This window comes from Pollicipes pollicipes, unplaced genomic scaffold, assembly GCF_011947565.3.
Source record: "Pollicipes pollicipes isolate AB1234 unplaced genomic scaffold, Ppol_2.1 Scaffold_3447;HRSCAF=4054_pilon_pilon_pilon, whole genome shotgun sequence".
Classification (NCBI taxonomy): domain Eukaryota; kingdom Metazoa; phylum Arthropoda; class Thecostraca; order Pollicipedomorpha; family Pollicipedidae; genus Pollicipes; species Pollicipes pollicipes.
This window is the reverse complement of record NW_023596297.1, coordinates 13,581,655-13,599,662: the sequence shown is the minus strand read 5'-3', so window position 1 is coordinate 13,599,662 and position 18,008 is coordinate 13,581,655. Positions and strand designations below refer to the sequence as shown.

General features: G+C 49.4%; 1 protein-coding gene across 1 annotated transcript in view; it reads right to left on the bottom strand.

Moving 5' to 3' along the window:
* Positions 1-11,882, bottom strand: part of LOC119092157 (plexin-B) — a 34,859-nt gene extending 22,977 nt beyond the window's left edge. The window contains exon 1 of the mRNA XM_037215133.1: positions 11,566-11,882. The gene's annotated coding sequence lies outside the window, so the exon portion shown is untranslated. The remainder of the gene's footprint in view (positions 1-11,565) is intronic.
* Positions 11,883-18,008: the final 6,126 nt, after the last annotated feature.

The window sequence follows — 18,008 nt, the reverse complement described above, 5'->3', positions numbered from 1 at the left end:
CGTTGCAAGTTGGGAATCGAATTCTTTGGTGGATGGATGGATTGGGATTCAAGATCCGAACTGAATAAAATGTAGTGCATTTTTTTGGAATCTTATCATACAATTTTGATTTGTTGTCGTATCATTCCCACCTCTGCTCATTTTGTTGGTTTGTGACTAACTGTGCTCAACGCTTCTGCCAAATGTGTATTTCTAACTAAGCTAAAATGATAATGGCGGGCGTTGGTGCCAGCATGTGTGTCAAAACCTTGGGTTTTGATGATACATGGGCATTTGATAAGCTAAGTCTGCTCTATACCAAACGTAATTGGAAGTGTAAGGTACAGTATATGACAAGGTAGGCATGGCGCTGCCCCGTTTCCCTTAACTAAAAAAGTTTCTCCTTTTACGCAAAATCGCTATTTGACCCATCAATAAGCTAATGACTGTGCTGGGCATGACATCCCTGCAGAGGAAAGCTTCGTCAGGTGGGCACAGGTTTGTTCCAAGAGTGGCTGGCCCCATTGGCCATCGTATACTTGCCACGGCTGGCCTTCAACATGACATGAGCAAGAGAAGGGAAGAGGCATCACACACGCCCCCCCCCCCCCCCCCCTATTTCCCCATAACCTCAGAAACCGCGATGGCGAGTGACACAAACCTGCAGGGTATGAACTTGACGTACTGCAGGTTTCTTGAAAATGATTTTTATTGTTCTAACATGGGATGAATTCTGAATGCTACATTCGAACTGAAATTGATTTCAAGCTGACTAAAACAAGTTCACATTCGAATTCGAATAGCATTCAACTTTAACAAATAAGTTTGAATTCGCTTTTTTGTTTGTTGAAAATCTGACCCTAGATCATCTTCTAATGCAAATATGTGCATATTCAAACGAAGGGTGTCAGGATTCGGCTGTGGTTTATACGATTCGAACGCTAATAATCAGGGTTCAATCCCCGCTTTCAGGATTCAAGGGTTCGTAAGATCCGAAACTGTTCAATTATATTCGAATCCTGCGAATCCAAACACTCAACTCTATTTTGTATCCTATCTCCATCACTTTTACGGCAGAGCTTTCCTGTCGTGGCGACTTACGCACCCTATGACTTTTACTGAACGCCTGTGTATATTCCGACCACACCTTTATCCATATGTAGCTTCCACAACGTTAGTGGCTAAGATATTTAACGCTACATTATAAACAAGTTCGTCATGAAGGGTGTATTCTTCTGTTCAAGATGCATTACCACAGGATCACGCATCACGGGTATACGGAGGTTACCACGGGATTAAAATTGTCAACAGTGGGCAACCCTTCCCCCAGCGCCTCGTTTCTTGGTATACGCTATGCGGGCTACTTTCCCCAGTAGCCGGTTGCCAGGCTGGACGGAAAGAGGTGCTGACGTCATCTGGCCAGCCAGTCAGGAAAAATGCTGATTGGACAGCAAGCGTGAGGCAGCACTTCAGAAATGGCGAGGTGGCGGCGAACATGTGCGGCGATTAAGTAAGAGGACGCAACCGGAGAATGAAGTAAACGGCGAAGTGCAGGCCGAGAGGTGAACAGGAAGAAGTGAGCATGTCATTTCGCGGAACAATTTGGGTGCTGCGCATGCTGCTGCAGTGTTTAATTACCAATGACCCTTTCCTTTAAACCCGAAAACCTGTCCAGGCTATGGTTTGTTTTTAGTATCGTTCGGAGACCAGCGAAAAACGATGACGATCATGGGCGCGTTCACATTCCTGAGATTGGGGACAAATCACAAATCAGGATTGGAGGGGTTTACCTGGAATCCGGGAGGACTTTGCTACCTCAACATGACGTGTTAATTGGGAAAACGTAAAAAGTGTGAATTTTTGTCGCGGACAGTGAATGGAAACAAAGCGGCGTGTTGGAAAAATTGTGTGTGGGATATACCCCACCTGTTTCCTCAGTGTTTACGACTATGATACTTTTTGGGCTTCTGGCATCACCACAATCGCGATGATTGATAAGATTCAGGGGATGGGCATGTTCCTCTAAACTTTCAAGAAGTGTGATCTCGCCCGCTCCAATTTTAATCTTAGAATGCACGTTTTTCACGTTTTCCCCACTAAAAATTTCCTTCTCGGATTATGTTGTCTTCACCAGATTCCAGTTTCATTCCGCAATCCTGATTTGCCTTCCACCCAACCTCAGAGACGCGAATACACCCGTGATCGCAACATGCAATATGTGATTTGATGCACATAACCACAGAAACAGGAAGTTCCAACTGTTGCTCTTCATACCGATATCACCAGTCTGACTGGTTGGGTTCACGCGAACAGCGAACTACGGGGCGCTTCGGTATCTCCCGCGAGCCAATCAGCTGCAGCGTCCCATCAATATCCCGTCTGGAAACAGGATCAGACCGCTGCCTACTTAGCAGGCGGACCGCGCGTCGATGATAAACATGGAGATTGCCCGGCGCCGGTGCTCCACCCCTCTCCACCGCTATCGCTGTCCATCTGGACACGCTCATTTGTCATAACACCCTCCCACGCGCCCAGAACACGACCAAACACGCTCCCACGTGCTTAGCACATGGTAAAACACGCTCACACTCAATGCGCAATCATTACAATCGAATTTTTTTATTTTGACCTCTGGCGATTTTCCGAAACTGCTTGGAGATATGGGTGCTCAGCCGATTCCGTGGGTGTTCAGTGCAGGATGTTTACTTTAGCCGGCTTATGCTGTGACAGGAGACGAAAGCGACGCGTCATTTGATGTCTCCCTTATGGCTGAAGACTTCCCGAATTTACGACGTACATTAAGTGCTTCCAAGCTTGGTGTGTGAGTTAGAAATTGACTTTCATCCCGGCTGCTTAGTGGATAATTGACTTTAAAATCAAGCAGAGTCGTAACTATGACCCCTGCCCCACGCACGCCATTTCACTGCCCGCCCGTGCTGCGAAGCCAGGACGGGACACAAAGCTGGCGCCCGTCCCCCGTCCCGCCGCTGATGTCACGCCGCCCTCCCGAGAACCGCACAAGACCCCGAGCCGCAATATAAACGTCACGGATGGACCGACGTTCAGTCCGTCTCATCTCAATGCACGGCTTGAGCCCCTGAGCCAGCTGGGGACCATTCCAGCGGTCGCTTGCCGTCCATCTGCGGCCCGGCCACAAGGGATCGGCGCTGTCCGTACTCCTGTTTTATGGCTCTGTCGTCGGTGTCAACTGCCCGGGTCGGAATTTACGACAGGCCGCGCCGGCTTCCCGGGACGTCTGATCGACTTGCAGGAGGTGGCGATAATGGCTTCCGTTCCGCAGCCGAGACCGGCCTGCCGGGCCCCTGTGATGTACGCCGCTTCGTGGCGAACAGAGGCCGAGCGGGCAAGAGCGCTGAAATGGTCCCCGCGGTCGCAACGCTTCACAACCGGATCCCGCGCCAAGAAAACGTTCACAACACGCTTTGGCGACACATTTTATGTTATACGAGCATTCGCTTTCGAAGTGTTGGGGAGGCGGGACGGGAGAGGGTGTAAAACCCCTGAGGTAGATAAAAACAGAGAAAGAATCAACATACGCCAAACAAAATATCTGCAAGGTTATCTTGAAAAGGCTAGTAGATCAGCAGTTGAGATTAAGGACCGTGAGTTCACTTCAAGTTTACCAGAATTACATCCTCGACTGGGCGACGAAATGACGAGGCACAGACCCCAAGGGTGACGCGAGGTGAAAGTATTGGGGCAAAGCTGACAACACGAATGCTCATATAACATAAGCGTTTCCCCATCGATTCACGTGAATCAAATTAGAACGTAGCTGAAACCGCCGGAGTTTGATAAAAGCTTCCAAGGTCCGAAATAAGATGAAGCCAGGGTTAAGATAATCGACTAACCGACACTCGGTAGACGTATATCGATCGCCAACCCTCAGCCCCGGGCACTGAGACGGGTCCGAAACATGACGGGCGATCCTGGAAACCTGTCAGCGATAGAGCTCGGCCTCAACGCTGTGCCGCCGGTCAAATATTGGACTCGCTCGATCATGGACAGCCCAGTGTATCGAAGCCAGCCGTCTCCTGGGACTGGACGCTGACAAGTGGGAGGTTGCATGGACAACCCAGTCCAGCGAAGCCAGCCGTCTGCCGGGGCTGGACGCTGACAGGCGGGAGGTGCTATGGACAACCCAGTCCAGCGAAGCCAGCCGTCTGCCGGGGCTGGACGCTGACAGGCGGGAGGTGCTATGGACAACCCAGTCCAGCGAAGCCAGCCGTCTGCCGGGGCTGGACGCTGAGAGGCGGGAGGTGCTAGGGACAGCCCAGTCCAGCAAAGCCAGCCGTCTGCCGAGGCTGGCCACAGGTGTGACGCGGCAGACACAGCCATCGCCGAGCGCCTCTGTCAGTGGCCGCACCGGCGACGCAACTCGTATCAACCGGGCTACATTGTTAAACACAGAGTTCGATTCAATCCAACTTAGTCTTCCGCCAGACAGTGCGACGAATTATCAACCTCATTCTTGGATCAAACGGAACAGCGCAATCTAATTGTCAGTTTTAACATGACACCGTCGCATTCCAAACGTGCAACCATAGGTGTCAAAACAGTAGCACACGTGTGAAATGAACGTGCATTTAAGCGCCACTGTTCGGTCCCAGAGCGATGTTAATGTACATTGAATGTGCCCTTTACCAAATTTTACACAATGCTCTACGAATTTGGCCCCCACGACTGCACGCACGACGCACACACAAGAGTGGATACATTTTGTGGCCGAGCATATGCGGAGAGAGTACCAAACGTGCACAGAAATCCCAGTGGTGTGTAGACGTACGCTAAGCTCCAAAGTTGGCGGCACGGAGAACAATCCCAGTTCGCGAGGACTGTTCCGTTGGGCCAGCATGGAAAGGTCACCTGGCCGCTGGCCACAGGGTTGGCCTAGCGTGGGACGATCGTTCGGTGCCAGTGTACGGAAGGTCTCCCCGCATTCTAAAATGACGGAGACATCATAGCTATCTGCACTGAGGCGGCACCAATTCGGCGTCGTGTTAAGGCCACACGCAACAAGCTTCAGTCAATTAGTAATCTGGGCCAAAATGTTTTTTAACACCTAATCTGAACGTTTCGAATGGATGGACTTATGGGCTCAGAGCTATCGCTAGGCTGTGCGTTTTGCGTGAGCCCCTGACCCCTACCATCCGATTGCGCAATTCCAGGCCAACGGCACAATTTGTCAGCGAGACTTGTTTAACGCGCCGCAATGCCCGGCACGGTCCGCTCTGCTCCCTAACGTCACCTGACCTTTGGCGCAGCCACTGCCGGCGGGCCTCAGGCAGTGCCTGTCAAGGTCAAGTCGCGAGCGTCCAAAGCAACTCGAACAAACCCCGCCGCGGCTAGGTGGATCGGGAGGCAGACGGTCTAACCAACTGAGCTATCGGACGCATATTCCAGAAAACTTTGGAGCAATTTTTAGACGAGGGTGAAGACGAACATGGCAACATTGTTTGACGTGTTCTTTCAAGCAGTACGTTCTGACATAGCGCAACTCGGCTATTCCCAGCATAAGAATTTATCAAGATGAATGATATCTAGCAATGTGCGAATCCTCAAAACAAAGTTTCCTCCTATAAATGCTCGCATTTCAGTAAAACATGAGCAGAAAGAATGGAAAGAAAGAGCAGATGAGCATGCAGCCTGCACGCGCCATGATTCTGACGTAAATAAACCCTGATATCTTCTAATCAACAGTGTGCAGCATGTGCCACACGCTGGAGTAGAGATGCCCGTGCCCGTATTTGCCAATCACACATCGCCATCCAGTCGTGGTGTTCGACTGGCAGATGTTTTCGTGCCAGCCGACCGTCTGCCCAGGCCTCCAGGGCAGCGGAACAGATCGACCGCCCGCCCCCATAGGTCGAGATCCTCAGCCGGCAGCTGCTGCATCAATAACATGCGGGCGACGGGACCAGAGCCAGAGCCGGAGGGACCGGCCAGAGCCGGCCAGAGCCGGTCTCTGCCGCTGGGCGCTGTGACGAACGCGAGCACTCCACAGGTATTGATACCCGTGGCAATGGTAATGGCCCGTGCAATGACAAAATAGCTACGGATGTAGCTATCGCAATCCCGTACGTGTCAAATGTTTATTGTAATGTCACTCATGTTTTGAAAAGATTGCTCGGTATTTTGTTTTTGTACATTAAGGGGCAAACGAATTTTCTGACGCACTAGCCATACCGTGCTGGGGTTTTGGGATCAAGGTATTTGCAGCGGGGTAAGCCTAGCAAGCACCCTAATCAAAAACCGCCTCTACAAAAAAGCGAGCATCCGACACAATTTCGTTTACAAAACATTTTTGAGCTTCCTGAGATGTTAAGCCCGATTGTTTGTTCAGCAACCAGTTTGTCATACAAGACCAGGAAAGTAGCACGTTGCCTATATTTTGGTCCGCTACCTGCCGGCTTTTCACACAAATATAGATCATCTTACGAGCATGTATGCTTGCATACGCGTAACATTATTCCGTAAGCCAAAACATGCTCCACGCGTGTTATACACGCTTTGTAACTACCTGGTACAGTAAACCACACCTACTGGTATACCTATTTCAGCAAGGCTGTTTTCCAGCAAAGCGCTGATCGAAAAACTGGAATGACATAGTTATCGAGTTATCTAATGCATGTTTCATGCGCGATATTTATGCACCGTAGCCACGTTTTCGGCCACATTCGAACAGCTAGTGCCCTGGATCCTGATCAAGCAACGCCATCCGCGGCCGGAAATCTGACTGGGCGTTGCAATGGGGCATGAAGGCAACTCAGGAGTACAAGGATCAGGGTCAGCGTCACGCCAGCCGATTGGCCGGTGTCATCCCAGTCGATTGGTCGGTGTCATCTAAGCCGATTGGTCAGTGTCATCCCAGCCGATTGGTCAGTGTCACCCCAGCCGCCTCGTCGATGTCATCCCAGCCGATTAGTCAGTGTCATCCCACCCGATTGGTTGGTGTCATCCCAACCGCCTGATCAGTGTCATCCCAGCCGCCTGGTTAGTGTCATCCTAGCCGCACAGTCGGTGTTATTCCAGTCGTGTGGCCAGCGTCATTCCAGCCGCCTGATCAGTGTCATCCCAGCCGCCTGATCAGGGTCATCCCAGCATCCCGGCCGCCTGATCAGTGTTATCCCAGCCGCCTGATAAGTCATCCCAGCCGTGTCGTCAGCGTCATTCCAACCGTGTGGTCAATGCCACCCCAGCCGTGCGGCCCCTGGCCCATGCATGTGATCAGTTTCACTCCACCTGCGCGGCCAACATTCGCCAGCCGTATGATCGGCGTCATCCTGTCACGTGGCATATGTCACCCCCCACAGCGCCCATTCAGCGCCGCATCCCACACCGCCACGAGCGTTGACTGACAGCAGTGAGAGCCGCCAGTCGCCCCGCGGGTGACCGCCAGCACGCGCGGCGGGGTCGAACAGTGGCGGCGTCCATTGTCTGCTGCGTGTATGGGTTTGGATGGATGGCTGCCGTGTCGGGTCTCGCTTATGCACGAGGCGCCGGGCGATTGTCGCCCGACGCCTTCGGTGGTTCGCTGGAGCTGCGGGGAGCTCCGGCGGTACGGCAGGCGCTTCGGTTCACAGCTGCAAGCTTGCATGTCGTAGGAATGTGGAAACATCGCAGCACCACATCTATAGCATTGACAGCCTTTTAGGAAGAACATACATTTTACATTGACAGAACAATAGATAGCTGATAACAGCGGTAAACATACAAAATATACCTTGCAACGGAATTGTTAACATGCGTAGGGAAACGTCCTGGCAAATATTGAATTAACATTTTAACAGGCTTGTGTTTCGACAAGTCCGTAACAGCTTTCTAAAACAATCAGCTAGAGGCCTCAACTTTCCGTGACGCAGCTACCGAGACGTTCGGACATTGATCATCTGGGCGGTCAGATGCAGGCGTCGAAAAACAGCACATAATCACTTGGCATTTTTCCTTGACAATCGCAGGGTATGCTCCTACCAAACGTTGCAGGCTCCACGTCACCATGCTTGCTCCTCGCTCCTGATATGGCATCATAATCAGTCGCACAATGGTCTGCTTTACGCCTCAATGCGTCGATAAATGGAAACGAAGCTGCATAAAATCGCAACGCATAGCATCTTTGCAAAGCCGACTCATGACCCGGCTTTTGACTGCGTGAACAAGCGCATCTCCACCAAATGCCGACAGGGTCGGTATTGGTGCAGCATCAACGCGCTTTCTTCTTTAGCAGCATCCTTCAAGCCTTTCCGTACACGATTACGAACTTACGATTAGCTTAGATTAGAACCTTTCTGCAGCTGGTCATTAAGTTTTATGTTCCTGCAATGTCTGGTCACCGAGATATCAGCAGCCTTCCAAAGATAACAAATGTGGCAGGTTAACGGTCGGTGACGCATCCTTGGCATCACGTACATCGCACCGTCTTGTCTCGTGGTTCTAAAGATATTACTACATATCTAATGGGCGCTATCAACGACAGCTATGAAGTGGAATGAAATAAAATGACCCTTGTGAAGGTTATGTCATGTCAGACTACCAGTGACATAGCCGGGATTTCCTCGAGAGGGGACCAACCGGGAGTGTGAACGTACGCAGGTCTCACTTCGTCACTACAGTGGTTCTGTTTTCATTCGATGGATCACTTAAGATCCGCAATCTCATTTTGCTTCCTTGAAGGCCCACTTTCGAAAAATATTGGAACCTTTGGCCACAAGGATCTCCATCACTTCCAAGGTGATGGCCCCAAATGCCGTCCCCCTGGCCACGCCACTGCAAACTCCTGATGGGGATAAATATCGAGGTCGACATTAAATCGGAAACGGAGTCATCTTAACACAAACAAAAATAACTGCCATATGTCGATGCTGATTTCCCAGACATTCGAAATAGCATACATGTATATGTGTATCTATGAAACACATACACATATATGTATATATCCACAATTATATACAAATAGTGCCAAACTGACCGAGAATTTCGAGCTAGATTCGACAACAATTTTTCTGACACAGCCGCCAATCTGTCAGCGATCTATATCAGCTGACGGTCGGAACCCCAGCGTTACGTCACGTTACTTCATAGGTCAGGTCGGGTGTTAAGCTCTCCAGGTGGCAAGTCATTAACTTCCCGAATGGGAAGATGTCCACGCATCGATAAATTAGTTTCGGTGATGTGTTTTTTCTATGGCATATTTTGGTGGTCGGCCGCCAGCGGTAAACTGAGTCACAGTTCCATTTCAAGAAGCCGAAGTGGAACAGACGGCGCCTTGGAGTGGAATTTGAGTATAAATGACAAGTCTGCCTGATGAGATAGCCAGATATCTCGGAAGACAGGTTTGAGCCCCAGGTCATTAGCCCTGGTTATCTCATTTGTACGAATGCTGACATAAAACAATGATTAATTAATCATCGGCATATTAATATCCAACGACTAACAATTAATCCATCATACTAGTATCAGACCAGCAGGTGATATGTGTGTGAATGGCGACTGTGACTGTTCTTGTATTCATATGAGGGCGAAGTGACGACCGCGACGACCATGGCCATCGACCGTCGACGCGAAGTAAATCAGTTCGCTCACAACCGTCCAGAATCTGGTCATTGCTCTCAAAACTGTCAGCGGTTCATCACCCAAACACGTTCCTTGTATGCCGAAAAGTTTTGTTTTGGTTGGTTCAGGTCTGTTCTCCCCAAATAAGACTAGTGAAGTTTAGTTACATATGGTACCACACCAATGGTAAAGCTATTCTTGTCATACCTGCACTGTCATCGCCATGCGTTCTGCAGCGCGCTGAGACCTACACCAAGGGACCTGTTTGCACGACATATGCAAGGGCTGCATGCTAATCGCATCATTGCTAAAACATTCACCCGAAGTCTCTTAGGGGCTGGAATGAGGAATGGACTAATGGCATCTAGTGCGACATTTCGGTCGCCGTCCTTCCCAAGAGGTCACGAGAGATAGCTGCGAAAAACTTACTTGGATAAGTACCTGTACTGTGTTCCTCAAGCCACACGCGGGAAGCTGGAATGACGCTTTATTTCATGAAGCCCTCTATAGAAACGATACAAAGAGATCCGAGATTTTGCCATCTCGTTATTCGTTCAGAGCTACGGAGCAGGTCCCGTCCCCAATCCATTACGATGCACTTGGCCAGATTACCGCCCCATTACAACATGGGTCTGTGCTCGCGTATCTGGAGCACACTGAATATTATTTCCATTTCGGGCCCTGTGCGGCACCATTGCTTATGAAACCTCCACAATCTTGGCGTATAGTACCTCCTTACATCTCCATAACAAAGCAAGATCGCACCAGGCGCGGCAAAGCGTCAGCCTCCTCAGGGATGATAAACTTAGCTTTTTTCGATTTTATCAACATTTTATTACCGTACCATCTCCCACTTGCTGTATCTTATTCACGCTGGCTCTTTGAAGTGGTGGAATATAGACATTAACCTTCGGACCAAGCAGAACTTGTTGGTCAGACCATGAAGCACCAGCATTCGCAAATGTGGAGTGACGATGCTGCAGATGCTTGGTCCGAACACTATCCGGATCAAGTTGCTGAGAACGTCGCGACAGAGAACCCCACGGGTGAAAGCCTCCTCCTGCCAAGGCAAGTCCTTTTTATGATGCGGGATAAACTTTATAAATTGTTCCCCGATTCGCGTCCCCCATTTTCTCGCACACCGAGTGAGGTACAACCGACGGGCGCTGCGACAAGCCACGCTGCGATCTTCCCCAGCTCGTGCACAGACAGAGGCGTGGCCCCGCGCTCCGCATACCGCTGCTGAGCCAAACCGACCGCTGCGAGCCGGAGCGCCCGGCAGCTCGTTTCCCGTGACCATCAGCGCGGAAACCACACGATAGCGGGCATTTAATCACGGGTAAGGAATAATTGATTCAGTACAAACTGGCGACAGGATGGGCGCGTAATAATGTAATAGCAGCGTCTGCGCATCCAAGGACGCCCAACTGCAGTTTAATCGGACTGATCGCCCATAGGCGGAAGGCAATTGAGCACTTCTGATAACGGCGAGCACGCACGCAAGCTTGGAGCGACTGCAGTGCTGATACTGGCCGGGCGCCCCGCCAAACTGGCAGCCTCCTCGGGACAGCATTCTCCGTGCAGAAGGAAGGAACGGTTGTGCGGCCTGGGGCTGGACGATGTGCCCGGCGTGGCCACCAGACCCTCCTCAACGTTACCATTCGGTTTCGTACGCCGGGGGGAGGGGGCGGGGGAGGGCCCCAGGGCCCGATGTATTATGTTACTTTTACCAAAAATGGCTTACCGAAAGAAAGCTGAAAATCGATGTCGTGCATGCTCTATGGACTCCGATGCCCCTCCCCCATCAATCAAAAAAAATCCTGCCCGCGCCCCTGAACGCACAAAAACGCATCTGGTCGGGTATTGGGCATAAACACAAGTGGAAGCTGTCCCAAAAATCGACCACGAATCGCGAACTGCTCTGTCAACCTTTCAAAGATACAAATACGGCACTGAGATTAAGCGAACGCCGCCAAATATCACCACAAATATCAACAACGGATGGCGCGTACTTACCCAACCACACGACCGTCCCTCTGCGGGTGCCTTCGTACGCCGCGCCGGCACTACGCTCGCCGCTTACTTTGCGGATCCACGGGCCAGGCCCCGAATCCAGCGAGGACTACTCAAATAAAACTACACCCGTATCGTCTCTAACCGGTGGGAACGCTCCGAACTACACAGGCATCCCAGCCAGATGCACAAAAACGCTGCGTTGCTCGCCAGCATCAGTCAACTCGTCCCGGCTGCTCTGCCAGCTCTGTACAGATGTCCTGGTCCGGACAGAGGCCGCTGCACTCGCCCGCTCGTGGCTCGCGACGTACCACCGCAGCTGCCGCGGAGCTCCCGACCGCGCACCACGCCGCCCGCCGCCAGGCGCCGACTGCTGCCCAGCTGCGCGTGGCAGGCACGCCGGGGCGGCCGGGCGTGCCCGACGCGCCGATAGAGCCGATGCGCCGACTTCACTTGAGGTAATATCGACTCTAGTGAGTGGCGCGGGCATCGAGTGCTGGCCGGCGAGAAGATCTGAGGCGAGGTTTTGTTGATCAGTGGACAGCTTCGGCATGACGGAACGAACTGGACCAAGTGGGTGAAAGAAGACGGCATTTGATGTTGACGTGCCTGGCAATGCTAGACAAGAAATAGCGCGTCTACTTTTGTTCCTACGGCGCCCAACTTCGCTACTAAACGACACAAATGCACGACACGGTGCTGCAATGCCCGGGACAAATGCTAGTAAAACCTCTGATGCTTATCGAGAGCTTATTGATGTAGCGGGCCAATTTTATCTCACTTCACATATCCTCTAGAATGTCATCAAAACACGATTGATTCTTCGAAGTACGGAACAGCGCGTTTTTTTAGATGATACTTTGGGCGTTACAGATATTGTCGGAAAATTACCACTCTGTTTCTGATTTCTAGTGGTATGCGCTTTACTTTTCTATCATTGCCTTTGAATACCCATTACAAAAACGAGCAGCGAATAGGACGCCTGGAGGCGTGATGGCGGGAGCGCGACTGACCATGTTTAATGCCAGGCCGGCCGTCAATGCTTATGGCCGTTAGTGATGCTGTGTAAAAACAAGGCCAGCAATAGCATTGTGTCCATGAATCTTTGCCACCCACGTGACGTCACTAACATACAGCAATGCCACACAAATACCGTGGCATGTTGGTAAAGGCTAAAGCAAAATTTATATGGAAGGAGAAATCGACCAAGCCATGGCTTTCTTCTCATTTCACACAGCGTGCAAGCTGCAACTTTCTGATCTATTTTAGATGTCTGATGGACGTTGTATGATGAACTGGAATGTTTGATACAGACCTGTGTGCAGATACCGATATTGGAAAAGATGGCAAGAGCAAAGAGAACATAATACTAAATGAGGTAGATATGTTCAAAACAGATCTGATTTAAAACTAACTAAAATCATTAGTGTCCTTTATGAGACATGCCTTGTGCATGAAAAAAGGAAGTTGAAGTGCACCTCCCAATAGCAATGATCAGTATATATATATATATATATATATATATATATATATATATATATATATATATATATGCGTCTATATTAGTGGCCCACCCAAGTCCTGCTCAATAAAATCAGGCCAAGCTTTGAAAATTCTAAGTGTTGTTCTCAAGTTTTTATGAGATGTTTGCTAAAAGCTCTTCAATCTGTGCAGCTTGGTGTATTGGGTTGTCAAGCCCGCCATGGTTTTTGGTTGCGGAAGCCCTTTCTATAAAAATCAAAATAAGGCTCTTCATAATTGTATTGTGGATGGCAGCACATTCCGACTTTGGTATGTTTTAAAACTGAAGTAATAACAAAGAAAATGCATTGCTCATTTACACTAGCAGAACCTCAACAATAAAGACGACGAGGACCATGGAAGTTCAATGACCAATTTTTAACAACTAGTGACTACGTAATGACCAAGCAGTGGCCAAAGAAGGTAATTTAACAATATGCTGTTCTTTAAATAGCGACGTTGGAGAAACCCACTTCACTTCGAAATGCGTACAATACAAGATAAACATAGCTTTTTCTAACAAACGCTTTTGCCGATGATTCGAGGCGTAGCCGTTAAATGCTCGAAAGAAAAGCAAGACGGGAAAAAAGAGCAAGATCAGGCAGTGATCATGGACCTGAACGATTTGCAAAGAAGGTTCTCAGCCACGGAATTAGAGCATGACGCTTATCTTATTACAAACACTCAGAGTGAATTCGAAGAGCTTAGTAGGCCAAAGTGTAATACCTGATGCCAGGTCTAAAAAAGTAAAGCAAGAGCAAGGCGAGAGAAATGCGAAGTGTTATGTATCCTTAGAACAAGAAGTGAAACTCGAAAATAGAAGATCAAAACTTGATTCAGCCCTTGAAGCTCGGCAGACAAATCATAAAGTGACAACAAATATTGAAGGAATTCATAGCACACCTGTCAACAAAATGCCGCGAAAGAGAATATCAAAAAAGCTGCTCTACATATGTATCTAAAAACATTGCATCTCTGGTACGGGACCTAAGCCGTTTTTAGAACTCGAAGTCATGCACAGACTACAGGTCCATTCAGACAGAAAATCAGCGAATTTATTCATAAGAAGTTGGGGATTCGATATCAACATGCATGGCTGATGGCCGATGGTGCAAATGTGATTAGTGTCATGATGCGTGTTTACTTGAAATCGTTTGCATGTTTACGTAATGTATGCTCACTTGAAATAATTTGCATGCACGCGTGTTTTCCACCATTTTTCATCCTCAGTTAGGTATACAATAAATCGCATCAGCGGCTTACAAATGCTCCATGTTTAATCCTGGAATGATAGTGACCTATTGAAACTTGTTCGCGGTTTCAATAAAGGTTAAATAATTTAATTCTTTGAGTTTACTTCACTGAATTTGCATTACTAAGTCATGCGTTGATTTTGCCGCTTGTATCGTTTTTACCGAGGCTTACAGACAAAATATGTCTACATCTCTCTTTGTCTTCCAGTTATTCAACTAGGAATGAGTCCGATAGCACTGTTCCTATAAATGTGTATTGTTCAGTACAGTTGCGCCGAACCATTTAGAAAATGTTGTTTAGGAGCAGGTTTTGAAAGACGTTCATTATTCAACCAAAACGAGATAGAATCTTATGCAGACTGAGTTGGGGGCGTGTCCCCTCAGCCTTCTTCCCACTGGTTACGCCTGTTCTGCGCATAGAGTCGTAAATAGTGACGATGTTATGGTGATTCATGTGCAACATGACATTTTGTGTGTCACTTCCCAGAGTCAGTGTCCTGGAATGCTCACTTAAATTCATGGCTATTTTTTCAGGTCAACTGAACAGACAGCTGGCAGTAACGGCTGCGTAAGCAAACGCACGTAAGCGCATGCTTTTCCGCGAAAATCTTCAAGCGATAAACGCTAGCATGACGCCATTGCACACCGCACAATAACGCCACTGCAGAATTTGTGGTCGCTAAAATGCATCACCAGTGACAGCTGCGTGCAACCCACCCGTTCAGTGGTCGCAGCCAGCTTGATTTTCGCCGCTTTACAGCGCCATTAAAATTTTGATTTCAGACCAGACCGGTGTCCAATGGCATACTCAGGAGCGCATAAAGATGACGCCGACTGCCCACGATATTGGGTTTCCGACAGCACCGTCGTCGTAAACGCTGCAGCGGCTGCGTTAGGGCGGCGCGGCCCGTAAAAACGGAAATCTGACCTGACGGCTGCCGACTGCAGGTTACGGCCTCCTGACCTGACCATCTGGTCGGGAGACCGCCGGCCCGCGGTCGGTGTAGTCGCACTGGCCAGGGTAGAGCAGGGCTCGGTGGCGGGCCGGCAGCGCTTGCAGGTGCTGCAGCCGTTTTCACTGTGCATGGTTGGCGCTGGACCATTTGGTTCGGGTAGTCATCGCTCCATGGCCATGTCAGTACCGGGAGACATCGACAGTCCACCGTGGAGTTAAATGAATAAATATAAAGAAACGAACACAATGAATAACATATTTTGTCTCGCTGTCACGTGGAAACATCTAACGAGCGGTTCTCAGCGCGGTAGCAGCGTTGTTCCTTACAAGCACATTTATATTTTGTCTCGCTGTTATGCGGCAACATCCGACCAGTGGCGCTCGGCGCGATAGAAGTGCTGTGCTCTACTGACACATTCATATTTTGCCCCGCTGTTAACATATTTTGTCCCGCTGATATGTGGAAATATCAAACAGGCTGCTCTTGGCGCGGTAACAGCACTCTTCCTACGAGCATATCTATATTTTGTAGCGCTGTTAACATGTTTTGCTACGCTGTTATGTGAAAATATTCAACAAGTTGATCACAGCGCGGCAGCGAGCGCTACTCCCCAAGAGCATTCTGCGCCTTGGAAACTCCACATCGGTACCACTGTAGCTGTACCGACCGATCAATTCGGCATCATGCCGACTGGCTGTCAAGATGAAAATACATCCCGCTTGACCATCACCCAGCTGTTCCGCATGCGCCACGTGGCATGCGTCTCTGCCACCCGGGTCAAGTCGGCTGGCGCAGGACTAGCGGCGCCCGTCGCCGAGTCCACCCGTCGTGTCGACCCGTGGTGACATCTATCGGCGCCAGTTATACGCTCCGACGCTGGCTGTCGGGTCGCATCATGCCCAGCAGGTGCCCACTGTCACCAGGAAGTGGGGCGCCTGCGCCGGCGCTTCGTTCCAACAAGGCATTGTAGGGGGACGAGCGCACCTAGGCGAGTTTCCTGGCCACAATGGAAAGAGCGTCTAGCAAAGAGCAAAAGAGCAAAAGTCTATGCGAAGCTTGTACTATCCGAATTCGCGCAAAGGTGGCTAGTATTTCTTAGCGACGCCTTTCCCATCGTCGCTCCGCTTAATCACAAAAACTGCTCTCAGGTATAGCATTTCAAAACATTCATGTCTACCGTTCACTTGAAATGCTTCCCCATGAGCCGACCGCTCGCACGCAGTGTTCGCACAGGCGTGCGAACTATGCGAATATGTTGTAATCACGCGCCGGAACGCAACATCCTGAGGCGGACGAGATGATGAACATAGTATTTGTGTTATTCGATGGAGGCCCCAAGCGATACATTATATCTCGTTATGAACCAAGCGAGGAACAGTACTCCGGTTATGAACGCAAACAGCTGCTTATCTCACATATTCATTAAAACATATTCATTCGATTATAGGCATGGGTGGATTCAAGAAAGGGAACAAGCGGAGGTTTACCTTGCCTCAATATGCAGTAAATGTGTGTTTGAATCGTGTATGGATTGAAAATAAGGACGAAATGGTCACAATTTACCGGGAGCATACAGTATAACTGCGTGCAAGCATAACGACGAGTAGGACTCTAAGCAACACGCAACAGCCTTGGGGAATTAAAGACCCCGCCGATGTCCCGAGGCGTTTTGCGCGTTGCGGGGCGGCCCATCAAAAGCGCACTATGCGTTAAGTGAATGGCGTGATGCGTTATGAGATGGAACTTACCGAATTGTGAACACAGGCCACGAAGATAACTTCAGTATTGTAATGGTTTCATCGGTTCACTGTATTTCCGGGACAGAAAGTAGAGGTTCGCTTTCTCGTTTTGAGCCTTTTGCGTGCAACGACGTCACTTCGTTTGCGGATTTGGAGGGCGGTCAGATGGCACGAGGGCACATCAGGTCAACGTAACGTATCATGTCATGTCAATGTGTTTATGGCGGGGTGCTGATATTGTAATGGCTTAGCTGCGCGTCTGGGAAACCAGAGGTACAGGATTCATTTCCCAACAGTGCGCGCCCTTCCTTCCAGGATGAGAGGCAGGCGATTCCATATAGCCTCAGCAGCTGAGTGCGTCGTAACTCAACAACGAAACACAGAGAACGTGTGTATGGTCAAACCGAATAATGGGCGCTGTCCATTTGTGCTAAATCACCCTACGCTGGTGACACATTTTCCATATCAATGATAATTGACAAATTTATTACAGGTCCCAAAATCCAAGTGACTAGGAAGTTGGAAAATCAATGCAAAATGATGGATTTTGACGTTGACCTGAGATGAATTTGATATGATCTCATATTATCTTGAAGCTTGATTTGTATTCACGGTTGGATGTTTCTGAAGCTAACAGATGACGTTTCGTTTGCAGCCGGTCTCAAAGCTAAAGACTTATTTCTTACTTGTGCTACAAGGCTTAGGAGTTTTCTCTCACGGTTTTCTTAACTTACTAGGAAATTAAACGCGACATGTGGCGTCATCAGCTGCCGGGCTGATGACATACAAAGTCTCGTGGCATGATGATATTTCAGGGAAGGACTACCCAGGTTTATCACCTGCGCTTAAAATGTTTTCCAATCAAACGTTTATTACGTGAGATATTGTGCACGAAAGTGCGGCGGATGCAAGACCTTGGCAAAGTGCATCAGACGGGACCATATTAAATATGCCATTGTGCGCAAGTACCCGAAACG